General features: G+C 40.3%; 1 protein-coding gene across 2 annotated transcripts in view; it reads right to left on the bottom strand.

The window, feature by feature from the left end:
* Window positions 1-14691, bottom strand: part of LOC106507939 — a 195599-nt gene that overhangs the window by 13806 nt on the left and 167102 nt on the right. Inside the window, exon 4 of one of the 2 annotated variants that reach the window (XM_021065189.1) lies at window positions 758-1553. The exons of the other annotated variant lie outside the window; for it this stretch is intronic. The gene's annotated coding sequence lies outside the window, so the exon portion shown is untranslated. Of the gene's footprint in view, window positions 1-757; window positions 1554-14691 lie in introns of those variants that run through there. 2 annotated transcript variants of the gene reach the window in all.

Below are 14691 nucleotides of genomic sequence, written 5' to 3'. Positions count from 1 at the left end.
ACCATCTTGCATAAATACACTCAAAAAACAAAAACAAAAATAAAAAAAGAATTCGAAAATCGATGGGCTGTGTGGCCTCATACTTATTCACTTGGATGAAGAGTTTTAAAGAATACTTGCCCACAGTGTGCCAGAAGAGGGTCAGATGTCTCTAAGGTTGTCAGCGAGATGGCAGCAGTTGTTCTTCATTGTCCATTTCTGGGAAATTTGATTTGGGCTACAAACTTGCACAAGAACAGAGGGCATATGCTATTTACCAATTTCATGTTTGAAATGAAAGGGCGATTGATCAGTCCTTTCATCTTTCTTGGAGGAGATGACTTTAAAAAGCCATTCTATTAAAGAACGGAGGGTTAATTCTGGGGAAATTGACTTGAATCCTCAAGAAATGTTATGAGGAGATCCCGTGGTAGCACAGTGGTTAACGAATCCGACAAGGAACCATGAGGTTGCAGGTTCAATCCCTGGTCTTGCTGAGTGGGTTAAGGATCCGGCGTTGCCGTGAGCTGTGGTGTAGGTCACAGATGAGGCTCGGACCCCACGTTGCTGTGGCTCTGGTGTAGGCCAGCAGCTACAGCTCTGATTAGACCCCTAGTCTGGGAAACCTCCATACGCTACCGGAACGGCCCTAGAAAAGGCAAAAAAAAAAAAAAAAAAAAAAAAAAAAAAAAGACAAAAAAGAAAATGAAAGAAAGAAAGAAAGAAAGAAAGAAAGAAGAAAGAAAGAAAGAAAGAAGAAAGAAAGAAAGAAAGAAAGAAAGAAAGAAAGAAATGCTATGGGTTAATTTTTAGGATAAGAGCATTCTTCTTTTGCTAATTTTTCCCCCTTCCATTAGTATTACAAAAATATCTTGAGATTCACAAGTTATTCACGCTCTTAAGAGTATTTAACGCCCAGCCAGGGCAGAAAAAAATAATCTGTAAATTTAACCCTTTTCTCTTCCAGACAAAAAGGAGAAGAGAGTGTTTAAGAGTATAAGCTCCAGAGTTAGACAACCTGGTTCAGACCCTGGTTTCTCAGCTTCCTAGCTCTGTGACCCTGAGCAAGAAACCTAACACCTTCCCCCTCTGTTTCCTCATCTTCACACTGAGAGCTACAGCATGGGCAATCGAGAGCTAAACTATGTATTATCAGAAACACTTAGCTAGGTTCCTGGTTCCTACAGTTATTATTTAACTATTTTAAATCTCCATTCTCATTTGTACAAGAGGATAATTATTTTGTCTGTCTTACCATGTTGATGTGAACAAAACATTTACCGCGTTGCTTTGTATATAATAAGACTTGATAAATACTAGCTATTATTTATTACTCTGACTTTCCAACAAAACAGCAATTATGATACCAATATGGCCTCTTCAGAATGAACTTCAGAAACACTGCCATCTAGTGATACATCTAAATCTGTAACATATCCTCTTTTAGAAGCTCTAGTTCTATGCCTTTATCATTTCCAGCAGGTTGATTCAACAGCTCTGCTCAACCCTTTCAGGCATGCTTTGAACAGGTTGGTCACAGCTGGCCTCTGCTGTCCGCCGTGGGCATCAGGGAGCTGGGTACAAAGAAAAGAAAACGCATTGGCAACATCAGCCCTCTAGGTGTTCAGGTTCTAAAAACTCATTTGCTTCTCTCCTGTTTGTGTGGACTCAACTGTGGACATTAGGTTTCCCTAAGCAAACCTAACCTGAATAACAATGAAAAATACACCAAACGGCAAAGTACCGAACTGGCTAGGGCATCATTCCACAGTGCCACGGTACTGTCAGGTTACTCCAGGGGGAGGGCGATTAAAAAGGCTATTGAAGCATGTGACTGGAGGTCAGTGAACTGAGGATTATTCCAGTGAAGCAGGAGTGAGCATGGGTGATACAGAGCCCACTGGCTCCCGGTGGCATTCATGTGTTCATGAGCTAGGACAGAAATTGCCCTAAAACAAACTGGGCAGGTTGGACCTCATCTAAAGAGCAAAGACAGAAATGTGAGAAGTAGGGTAACCTATGCATCATATTCTTGAATGTCATCCATAATATTTTCATAGTCTTGCTACTTTTTGCAGACAAGCACATTTGGGTAAAGAATTGCTCAGGCTCTAAATATTGAGGAAAGTTTTAATTTTTTTTTTTTTTTTTGGTTGTGCCTGTGGCATGTGGAAATTCCTGGGCCAGGGATCAAACCTGAGCCACAGCAACAACCCAAGCCACTGCAGTGACAAGACCAGATCCTTAACCTGCTATGCCACAAGGGAACTCCTAATAATTACCCCATGGAATCTTTTGTTTCAATTACCCTGATAATAAAAGCAAAATTTCTTAGAGGAGAAATAAATATGGATGTTTGGCCTCAATTGCTTAGATTTCTGCTTTCTGTTTGATTTTTCGGTTAGGGATCCTGGTATCTAGATTTTGGCACCATCTCTGCTTTTTTTTTTTTTTCTTTTCCTTCCATAACTACAGCATTATGGAAGTTCCCGGGGTCGAATCCGAGCTGCAGCTGGGGTCTATATCACAGCCACTGCAACACAGGATCTGAGCCACATCTGTGACCTACACCACAGCTCGCGGCAACATTGGATCTTTAACGCCCTGAAGGAGGCTAGGGATTGAACCAGAATCCTCACAGACACTATGCTGGGTTTTCAGCCAGCTGAGGCACAACAGGGCCTCCCATCGTCACTTCTTTAAGAAGCCTCAGCTGCCCTCTTAGTGGGGTGATACTTTCCAGTAATGTTTACGTTGAACCTGGTACTTACTTGGCACTACAGTGCATGACACTTATATGTCTGATTGTTGGATTAATAGCTCTTTTCCCACCTGACTAGAAGTGTCATAAGAGTGGGGCCCCTGTCTGCTTCTGCCTAACATAACACATCCACACTTAGCACAGGCCTGGCACAAAATAAGTGAGGAAAGGGGAGCGACATCACTAATTGCCAGCAAAGAACCTCTGAACTCATTTGCTGTTCCTCCCGCATGATAGTTAAAAATGGCTGTGACGGGGAGATCGGGTCCTCGGAGAGGAAAAACTGAGACTAGTGTCAGAAAAGGGACAAAGTTCATTTGGTCAGAAATGAGAAAGGAATAGCTCTCTCTGTCTTTTTCAGGACCTAGTTTAAGCTTTATATCAGAAACAATGACTTAATTTTCTTCTATGAAAGTAAATTTGGAATTGGGTTTAAAGTGCTAAATTCAATTTTACATCAATGGTATGAAATAAGTTGACATATCCATTTTCCCCCAAGAGGTGAATAAATACTACTTTATAGGTCTGATGCCAAAATGGTTCAAACAAATGGTTAGAACACTGCACCCAAAATACATGAAAGTCAGGGCTCAATGCACTGATAGAAGTAAAAATGAGAAAATGACCTACACACACACACACACACACACACACACACACACACACACACACACACACAAAAGTAATGGAGAATCTTAACAAATAAACTTCAAGTTAACAAACTGTTTCAAGATTACATACTACGGAATTCCATTCACAGTCTTATCTTTAGGTTCACAATGATGTTGGGTGTTTGCTATTTTTATCTATGTTGCCAAAAAGTCCAAAGTATTTTAAATAAGGTAATACATGGGGTTGAGGAATAAAAGAAACTGTCTTTTTCCTCAAGGAGATTACATTATATTTCCATGAGGAACATGTTACATTTGTAACTATAAAAAGAAAACTGGAAAGGGGACAGGTGGGGGGAGGGGATGGACTGGGGGTCTGGGATGGCATATGCACACTGAGGTATATAGAATGATTGGCCTTAAATGTAATACAGATCATTGAGTAATAAAAAAGAGAATGATTGGTCAACAGGGGCCTTCTGAGAAAAGAATCTGAAAGAGAGTAGACGTGAGAAGAATAAAAGAAGGAAAGAAAAAAAAGAAAGGAAAGAAAGAAAGGAAGAAGGAAGAGAGGATGGAAGAAGGAAGGAGGGAACAAAGGAAGGAAGGGAGAAAGGAAGGGAGGGAGGGAGGAAGAAAACGGGCTTTTTACTCTATAAAAATAAAATAGCATTTTATTTTCACAACGTTTTTGGTCAAGAGAAGTAATTTAATCTGCTTTTATAGGTGAGTCAAGAGAAGCATGGGAAATATATATACATACGCTCTTCTTAACATTTAATGTTGCAGAAAGAATTAGTGGTCTATCAGTGTGTTTTTTTAGGACTACAGAGGGTTATAGAATTTGAAGTGGAGCTACTGCCTTCAGCCTAATGAAACACTTATAATGGGGTTAGATAGAATTGAAAGGCAGATAAACATCTGACAGCAACAGTTTTATAGGTTTTGTTTGCTTTAAGTGGTACAGTGACAGTCTGGTAGTCATCAGCTAATGGTTAAACTCTCTGGCAGCCAGATCTGATGAGGAATGTCCAAAACAGTTCCAAATGGGCTCCAGAAAACATAAACTGCATAGGCTTAGGAATTTCAGAAGAGAAATCTAGTTCAGTAATCAAGGCAGGACCATATTCTATACTGAGCTCCACTATATGTTGGTTTCTAAAAGATTAGATCCAACTAATCACTTATACTCTTCTTTAACATCTTCTCCTATGAATAAACACAGAAATGAGAGTTCAAAAAATCACATTATGCTGACCTCAACATAAACGCTAATTCTAGCATTCTATTCGTCTCACATCTTACATATGAGTTCTAAGATACTATGCCATTTCAATAGGATGCATGTTATTTTTTCAGTCTAGTTTTTGGAGTTCCCTAGCAGTTCAGCAGGTTAAGGATCTGGCGGTGTCATTGCTGGAGCTTAGGTCATTGCTGTGGCACAGGTTAGATCCCTGGCCCGAGAACTTCTGCATGCCACAGGCATGGCCAAAACAAACCAACAAAAAACTAGCTTTTTACCTTTATAATGTGACGACCTTTTCGAAAGAGCTAGGATCTAGGACTCTTATCAGAAGTGTTGCTAAGCTGCATGTGTGTCCAGTCTTTCCTTCGAGATTAGTGATATTAATGGCACAACTGATGGACCTTACAGTTCAAGTGAAATCTCCTCAGGATGATGGCCTTAGCTCAGAATCACCTGCGGAGCTGTCTAAAACCTGAATGCCCAGACCCAGAAAATCAGAATCTCTGGAGGTGGAAGTCCATTTGGTGTGATTTCAACGTGCAGTCAAGGCTGAGAACCATTGGTCTAGACAGAGATGCTTCTCTCAAGTTATTTTTGGGAAAAATAAGAGCTTAAGTGATGCATCATAAGTCACAGATAATGGGAAATAGAATCGGAACCACCTGATTTCCCGCTCGGGGGCCTTGCCACTAGATTGAATTACACCCCAGGAACATCAGCAAATAATTGACCAGCCCTGCCAAGTCAGGTCTTTGGTATTCATTCTTGCAAACTTCTGCATGTCTAAAGCTAGCAGAAACTGACTGTATTAGAAATAGCTAAGAAATAGAAGACACTTTTACCTCCTGAAATGATGACACTCAAGATGATGACAAACTAATTAGGAACTCATAATGCTTCTAAATGTAATGCCAGAAAACATGCAATACAAGATATAATTAATGGTTGATTAATAGAAGCACTTACTGACAGAGTCATAGGAGTTCAGAGAAGAGAGAGTTAATTCTGGAAAATATCACTCTATGAGAAGACAAGACTCATCAATTGTAAACTTGAAATTATGAGTATTTTAAAAGGCAATGAATGGCATTTCATGAACTTTCAGTAACAACCCAATTAATTCCAACAGGTGTGCACATAAGTCATTGAAGATCGCTGTTTACTAGGCTAGATTTGGTAGATTCAGGAGTTTACAGCCCTTGCACAATTTTTAGTTATAAATCAAAATGCAGATGCAGTCATTTTATTCATTGAGGTCAGCTGGTGGAAAATACAATTAACAGTGAAGCAAAATGAGTTATTAATAAACTCACGTGGGTCTGAGAAAGTCAAAGTTTTTCTTCAGAGAACAGATTATTTTTAACTGACTTTAATAATATTCATTCTATCTATGTATAAATACTATAAAATAAAAATTTAGTTAATATTCAAGAGTTTAGGAGTTCCCATTGTGAATCAATGGGTTACGAACCTGACTAGTATCCATGAGGATGCAGGTTTGACCCCTGGCCTTGCTCAGAAGGTAAAGATCCGGCATTGCCATGAGCTGTGGTGAAGGTTGTAGACACAGCTCAGATCTGGCTGGCGTTGCTGTGGCTGTGGTGTAGTCCAGCATCTGCAGCTCTGATTCGACCCCCTAGCCTGGGAACTCCATATGCTACAAGTGCAGCACTAAAAAGCAAAAGAAAGAAAGAAAAAAAAAGAAAGAAAGAAAGAAAGAAAGAAAGGAAGGAAGGAAGGAAGGAAGGAAGGAAGGAAGGAAGGAAGGAAGGAAGGAAGGAAGGAAGATTCTTGAGTTTATTTAATATCACAATCATTAGTCATCCCAAACCATCATTTCTTCATCCCTCTTCCTTTGCACATCTATAGAACTAGGATTTCAGCTCTCCTACGACATTGCCTACATTTAGGTTTGAGTTTTAAATATCTAGACACAATCTACTGCACTATACACTCCCAGAAATACCCAGTGTGGTGGGAAGAAGAATGGGGAGTGACTAAGAGCATGGATTCTGGCCTCATACTACCCAGGTTCAAGTCCAGGCTCTGTCATTTACCAGCAGGACGATCCTGAGTACACTACCCAACACCTGTGTGTTTCAATTTCTTTACCTCTAAAATTAGTATTATTAGTAGCAGTACCTCAAAAAATTGTGCTATCAATCAGCTAGTACTCATAGAGTGCTCATAACCGTGCCTTGAACACTGGACATACTCAATAGATATTGGTTATTGTGATTTACAGTAAGAAATATATATTTTGGTTTTGTTCCTGTTCCTCACACAGAGTTCCTAAAACCCTTGTAATTTCTGTGGAGAGAGAAATAAAAGTATTTTCTGTTATGTTAATGACATAACATTGCAACATAACACAGTGAATTTTGGAAAGCACCTAATCACAGGGGCTGGTTGCCAGTGAAACCAACCATGTGATCAGAAAGTTGAAACTTTCAGTCCCATCCATGTCCTCAAGGGAAGGGAGAAGGGCGAGGCTAAGTTCAAGCACCAATGGCCAATGATTCCATCAACAATGCCTATGTAATGACACCTCCGTATAAAAGCCAAAAGAGCAGAATCCCAAGAGCTTCATGCTGGGGAACACATGAAGGTGCTGTGAAAGTGGCAGGCTCAGACAGGGCATGGAAGCTCTGTGCCCTTCCCCCCATACCTTGCTCTCTTCCCCATTTTCCATCTAGAAATTTCCAAGTTACATCATTTTATAACAGACTAATGATCTAATAAGTAAAATGTTTCCCTGAGTTCTGTGAGTTGCTGTAGCAAATTAACCACACTCAATGAGGAGGCTGTGAGAATCCCCAGTCTATAGCAGATTGGTCAGAAGCTAGATAACAACTGGATTTGTGATTGGTGTCCGGAAGTGGGGTGGGTGTCTCATAGGATTGAGTCCAATTAAGTTGAATTGCAGGGCAGTCAGTGGAGAATTGCTTGTGGGAAAAAACTCACACACTGGAACTGGGTGCAGATCAGTTATTACAGGCTTTTCTACTGGTAGTTATTAAATGGACACTGGCTTGAAGGATTGATGGATGGACAAATTACATCTGATAAAAGAATAACAATATGCACTGCAAGCAATAGGACTTGGTTGTCTTCCTATATACTTCAAACCTAGTAAAATACTAGAAAACTTTTATAACCTCTTTTTGAACTATATAAAATAATGATGTTAATACTTTCTTCAAATTGACATAGAGACTGACCTGTTTTTCACTGAAACATTTGAAAATCATGTTCTACAAGTATAAAATATTATTTTGAAATATCCTAGTTTTATCCAATGTTTTCCAGAAGAAGTGGGGAATTATTATTATTATTATTATTGTTATATTTTGTCTTTTCTAGGGCCGCACTCACGGTATATGGAGGTTCCCAGGCTAGGGGTCGAATCGGAGCTGCAGTCACCAGCCTACACCAGAGCCACAGCAACGCGGGATCTGAGCCACATCTGCAACCTACACCACAGCTCACGGCAATGCCAGGTCCCCAACCCACTGAGCAAGGCCAGGGATCCAACCCTAAGCCTCATGGTTCCCAGTTGGGTTCGTCAACCACTGTGCCATGACGGGAACTCCCTGGGGGGAACCATTTTTGAAAGAAACTGCAAAGAGCTTAATATTACATTCTTTGTTCAAGTTAGCAGATTTGGAACATCGCATGCACTAAATCTCTAATAATATAATGAGAAGTCTCTCTCTTGAGTTTGACATCTGCTAAAGCACCTGTTGGAAAGGCAGAGACAGCTCCTTATCTAGGGGCTGGAATGGAAAGAGTAAGACTATGGCAGTATCTTCTGGAGAACTATGGCAGTTCTAAGGAAAGTAACACTTCCCTGCCACATATTGAAAAACTCCAGATATAACATGCATAGTTTTCCTTACCCTATGGAAAAGCATCAAAGGGGTACGTACTTTAAATGAACGTGATCCCTTCCCTAAGATCACTGTCTTCAAGTGAGACAGACCGAGGGTTGTAGAGGATGCTTAGTGCACTACCCAGAGGAATAAAAACGTATGTCAACCTGATTTATTAAGTAATTTCTGCAAAAGCTGCACCTAGGAGATGCATAGCAGGAGCTGAGTTATTGGAGGAGCACCTCCCAGGCCGCACATAGGCAGCACAAGCAGTCTTGAATTTACAACTTGCTGAAAGGAAGAAGGGGAAAAAAAACTGTGAAGAAAACTTACCATTCCATTTAGGTAGGCTGATAAATTGTAATTTGTGGAAAGTGCTCAGTTCAAAGCTTGTACATTTTATTTTATGAGTTTATGCATTTAGCACATGTTCTGCTGAGTAACCTGGAGGGGAATGCATGAGTTCTGTCTCTTGGGCTCCAAGAGGCAAAATGGACAAGTGCATTTTACATCCAGTGACTTCTCCTCCAGAAGATTGCTGTCGCTCCAGGCTATGACCTATACCCCAGAACTCTGAAAAATGATGATAAATTATTCCACATGATAGGATCCCTATATTTTCATGGCAAAGGATTTTAAGGCTGAAAGGAGCCTTAAAAGATCATCTTGTGACAACTCTCTGGTTTTAAAGATAAGGAAACGGAGACTCAGAAAGCAATAATTCTTGATCAGGATCACACGGCCAGGTTGTGATAAAGTCAAGACTGGGATCTGGTGTCTCAGACACAGAACAACATCCTGTCCTTTGCTTGAACTAATGTCTCCTTCGAATAGGTTAGACTATGCTCTACAATACTGCACCTGCTTGACAATCTAATTTATTACCTGAAATCAATTCAGGACATTGGGGAGAAAACCCAACAAAGCAGTGATGTGCTAGGCATTGTTGCTTATAGTAAAAGATATGGACACAAAGCCTAAAATGGCAGGCTGATTGTAGATATACAGGAAACAATATAATTACATGGTTTGACAAAAAAGGTTCATTCTCAACCAGGGAACACAGAGCATTCTAGAATAAGCATGGAGGTTCAGTAAAAAGAAAGAAAAGAAAGAAAAAAATAAAAGACGCTATCTGCAAAGACTTCCAACTTGTTTGGCCTTATCTAAAATATTTACAGCCTCTTTCAAAATCTCAAGTTACATCACTTGCTTCTTTATGATTCGACCAGATATACATGCTTAGTTAACCACAAGTATTTCTTTCGTGATAACTATGTACTTTTTAATCCTATTCTCAGTGATAAATAAATATGCTAAATATGTTCAAGTAAAATCAGCTAGAGAAAAAAAAACTTTATTATACCCACCAAAGATCAGATCTATGTGTCAGATACAAGCAGAGAGCATTGACTTTCTATATATGTAATATATAGAATACTGTATATTACACAATGTAATATGCAATACAATGTAATGTGTGTGTGGGGGGGAGTGTATAAAACTCCCTTGACCTTGCCTTTGTTCTTGGGGCACAAAGTAGCCAAGGTACCAAGTTGATTTGGGAATCTTAACCCACTAAGGCTATTTAGAGGCTTAGAAATTCTTGGATGGGATAACTTCAACAAATTGTGAATGAAAATGGATAATTTAATGGTATTGCTGTATAACAGACCATAAAAGTAAACCTTAAGTCAGACTTACTTTTATTTAAGGTCACATCTTTTAGCAGCAAGGTCCAGTTTTTCCAAATAGTTTGCCTTCTGATGGTTAGAGTTATATAAAGTTCAAAGACCAGATTATTGTGCAGGCTGGTATTAACTGCAAAATCAAAATAATGCCTTTTGAGCAAGTGGAGAAGCAGCACCTATCTGGACTGACTTCAGAGACCTAAACATTTTTCTGGACCATGGCTAGTGTCTGAAATCTACTAGTAATGAGGTTTTCATGCAAATCATCTTAAAACAAACTAAACAAAGAAATAAAAACTTGTTTTTTTATTGCATAGTAATAGAAATTCATTTTAGAGTAATCATAAGGTAACATAAGATAATGAAAAAATAGGAAAAAAAATAACATCCTATCATCCACCAACAAGCGCCATTAGGCTTAGTCCCCCGAGACCTAGACACATTTTTTTTTTCTAAAAAGAAAATTTGGGACATATTACATGTTGTACAACTTCCTTTTCTTATTTATTCCAAATAGAGACTGTCCTCTCTTAAAATCATTGTAAATATCTGTATGGTATTCCTTTGCAGAAACGTATGCTTTTATTTTACAAATGCCCCGATGCTGGACATGTAGTTTAAATATTCTGATAAGATAGGCAACACTGCACTGACTTTCTTTGTGGGTAAGTTTTAAAACAAATCTTACCGCACTCTTTAGGATTTTTAGAATTGCTAGTAAAAGAATATACTACTTTTTAAAGCTTTTGATGTTATTTCTAAACTGTTTTGAGGATAGGTGATACTAAAGTAAAACCCCACCATACCGCCAAAGCTGGTATTATCATTGTGTGTAATCTTTGGCAATTTAACAGCAAGAACTCAGGGGAGAGCACTGTTGTATTACAGATGCTCTTGTTAAATGGCAGCATTTAATGAGAACTTGTGTCCAAGAATGAGCACCCACTGTCTAACGACATTGTGCTGTGTGTTTGGATATGAAGACGGGTATGAAGCGGTCCCTGCCCTCAAGAAACTTGGGTCAAGAGACATCCGCTAAAAAACACCCAGCCTCCTAAAAACAAAGATGTGGGTGTTTAAGAAGAAGCTGTTTTAATGAAGGCAGAGATGGAATAAAGTGTGTGGTGATCGAGTTTGCCTCAATCAGCCACAGGACCAAGTTTATTCAAATGAATGCCTTGGATGGTTGAAGCTCATTCTGACTTGGCTCTGCTGAGGAGGCTGGCAGTAGGGCTGCCTAAATTTGGAATAAATGATACCTGCCTACACACAGGAACAGTGGAACAGCAATTTTTCTTTTCCAATGGCCGGTTACCACCATCCTTTATGTGCAATGATTACAATGGACTCTCTGCCATCCACATCTTTGAAATGCTCTCCTCCCACGGAGGTTGCTGACCTGCAATTATGCAAGAGTACCTCATTTTTGTCATGTTGGGTCATCCTGTCCCCTGCAGGTGTTCGGCTCATCATAATTCATTATACTTGTGCTTATGGCTTTTTAAAAAAAACAGGATGAAAAGACTGTGTGTAGCACATATCATCAATCCCCAATATCGCTTAACAGAACTGCATGTGTTTTTAAGCAGCTGCTGTCTCCTGGGATACCGTCTTGGGAAGGAGACAAAAGTTCTGAATGTACCTTTTGTACATCAGGGAATAGTACAGAGTTTGGATTTTTGAAAAATGAAAGTTTTTCTTCTATTCAACATTCTTACCAACGGGGGCAGTAGCTGTGCACACACTGGCCAATGCAAAGATCTCTGGGTCAGGCGTCCTCTTGGGGGCAACAAGGGTATTTGGAATATAGTAGGTATTTCTCCTTTAAAGAAAACTGGAATTTTGCAAGATTGCGGTACTCTGCCCCTATTGTCTATTTGGTTGCTTTAGTTTATAAGCAGCTAAATTTGGAAATAATCCATTTTGTAGTGAGTCTTTCCAGCTGGAAGCTGCAGCATCTCCCCTGCCCTGGAGACTTTCCTGTTCCACACAGCTGTGAAGATCCCCACCCACTTCCTGCCTCAGCCCTCCTGGAAGTGCTTCAGGATTTCACCCACTTCCTCTGCCTCTCCCTAAGCAGCTCAGGAGCCACAGTTCACATCTTTTCCACTGACTGACCCCATACCAATCCTCTGAGGTAGATACAGTTGAAGGAGCTGTTTCAGAAAGAATCAATGACTTGTCCGATATCCTCATTTTTCACGAGGGGCCACATATCATTTGGCACCCTTTTTATGTGGGAAGAAGCTGCTCTCTGGGTCAATCAAGAACAGGTTGTAGGAGGACTTAGCAGTAAGCTGCAGCAGGATGGAAACTTTATTGTGGTGGTGAGGTGGAATGGAGGTTGAGGGCATGCCCTTTGCTGAGCTGTCCCCAACTCTGTCACGGCTCCAGTTTTCCCTTTCAGTTCTTTCAAAGATCTTCCAGTTATAGTTCAGTCTCTTTTCAGTGTTTATGAAGTTTGGGGTGCGAGGGGGAACTCTCTTGATCATAAAAGATCAAGACCATTATTATTCAAAACACCCATATATTGATGTAGGTGTGGGGAGCAGTCTACAAACTGTCTCTCCTTTCTAATCAGGTATTATTTCATAAGAAAATCCTGAATAGTCTTCTTCCTGGTCAAGGGGTGCCAATACAGAGTATTAGGCATCCTGGGGGACTTACTTTGGAAAGTGTGGTCCCAGCACACAGACTGATGAGATGACGGAGACCAAGTTTACTGTGGGTGTGGGGACAGCTCTATCTGGGGCTGTGGGTCATTCAGGGGAGGAGGGGCAGGGATATAATGAGGAAGTCATGGAACTGGGTTGCACGGAAGGGCCAAGGGCTATGCAGGGGGTGGTTTGCAGCATCCCTGGTCTGGTCTGGACTTGCACAGTGGGGTGCATGTAAAATGTGTGGGGTAAAGATGCGGTGATGAGGGACAGCACAGTGTGTCTAGAGGGGTGAGCCCTGGGGTATCTGATTTGGCAGCTGCGACAAAATTGACCACCACTGCCACTTCTCACATACTTAGCTGCAACACACTTCACTAGCCAGCTTGCCCATACTCTGCCTAACAGTCTCTGCTCCATGGCAGCCAAGTAACCTAAACAGGTCAATTCCTTCTCTGTACTTCCACTGGCTTCTTGACACATTTAGAATAAAATCCAAGCTCTAACCTACAAGGACAGACTACAAGGTCCTGAGTTAGTTAGGCCTCAGCTTGCACCTCATCTCCTAGTACCCCCTTTTCTCCTGCCCAGATATGCTGAATTCTTGCTACTTCAGGTATTCCTACCTCAGGCATTTGCTTTATTTCTTCTCCTCATTAGATACCGTTATCTAATGGGAGGTTCTTGCTGATCACTGCTGTTTAAAATAACACCCAAGGCCCCTCCGAATCCCCTTCCCCCTTTCATTGTATATTTCATAGCACTATCACCTCCTGACATTCTCATCTATATCCGGTTGTTTTTTGCCATACTCAATAGAATGTAAGCTCCATGACGGCAGGGGTCTATCCTTGGTCACTGCTCTATCTTCAATGCATACACATAACAGGGGATCAATAAATATATCATGAATGACTAAATTAATTAACTTAGAAATGCTGTCAGGCTATATTAAAACATTTAGTCTACTGAAAGGTTTATATTCATATGTGTGATCAATTACTTAACAACCAACCAATGCACATGTTGTGCTAATTCTGAGGCTGATGTCACTTTATTTCCATCTAACCAGATAATCTAGAGACGACTCATCTGGACTGAAAGTAAATATATTAGGAATTTAATGTAAAAATTAGGGTTATTTGAGGTGAAAAATAGAGCACTAATAAGCTATTTAAGATACATAATTGGAAAAAATGACTTATTTCATTCATTCACTCATTCATTCAACAACCATTATTGTTTCTCTTCCCACACCAAGCTGCATGTGAAGTCATGGGAATGCAATGGTGAAAAACAGCAGGGGATTCCATACTCAGGGATGCTTAGAGTCTAACAGGAGAGTATCCAGTCTTGTTCAGGTTGTGTAACAAACTACCATAGATTGGGTGGCTTATAAACAACAGGAATTTCTTTCTCACAGTTCTAGAGCTGGGAGGTGCAAGATCAAGGCACCAGCAGATGTGGCATTGGGTGAGAGCTTGATTCCTGGTTCTCAGATGGCCATCTTCTGTGTTCTCACATGGGGCAAAGAAACTCTCTGGGATCTCTTTTATGAAGGCACTAAACCCATCCATGAAGGCTCCATCTCATGACCTAATCACCTCCCAAAGGTCCCACCTCCAAATACCATCACGGTAGGGGTTAGGTTTCAATATATGAATTTGGGGGTGTGGAGATACCCTCACTCTATGCAGAAGTTAATTAAATAAGCAATTACTAGGAAATCAACTGATTAAGTTTGAGGAAGTATTTAAAAGGTGACTTACAATATGCCATAAAAGCAACTCAAGTTGTTGAAGGGGGTAAAAAAGGTTTCCATAAAGAAGTAACATCTAAGCTGACACTGAAAGAAAAATAAGAAGAAGTTACCC

The sequence above is a fragment of the Sus scrofa genome, chromosome 11 (assembly GCF_000003025.6).
Source record: "Sus scrofa isolate TJ Tabasco breed Duroc chromosome 11, Sscrofa11.1, whole genome shotgun sequence".
NCBI lineage: Eukaryota > Metazoa > Chordata > Mammalia > Artiodactyla > Suidae > Sus > Sus scrofa.
This window is presented reverse-complemented; position numbering and strand designations above follow the sequence as displayed.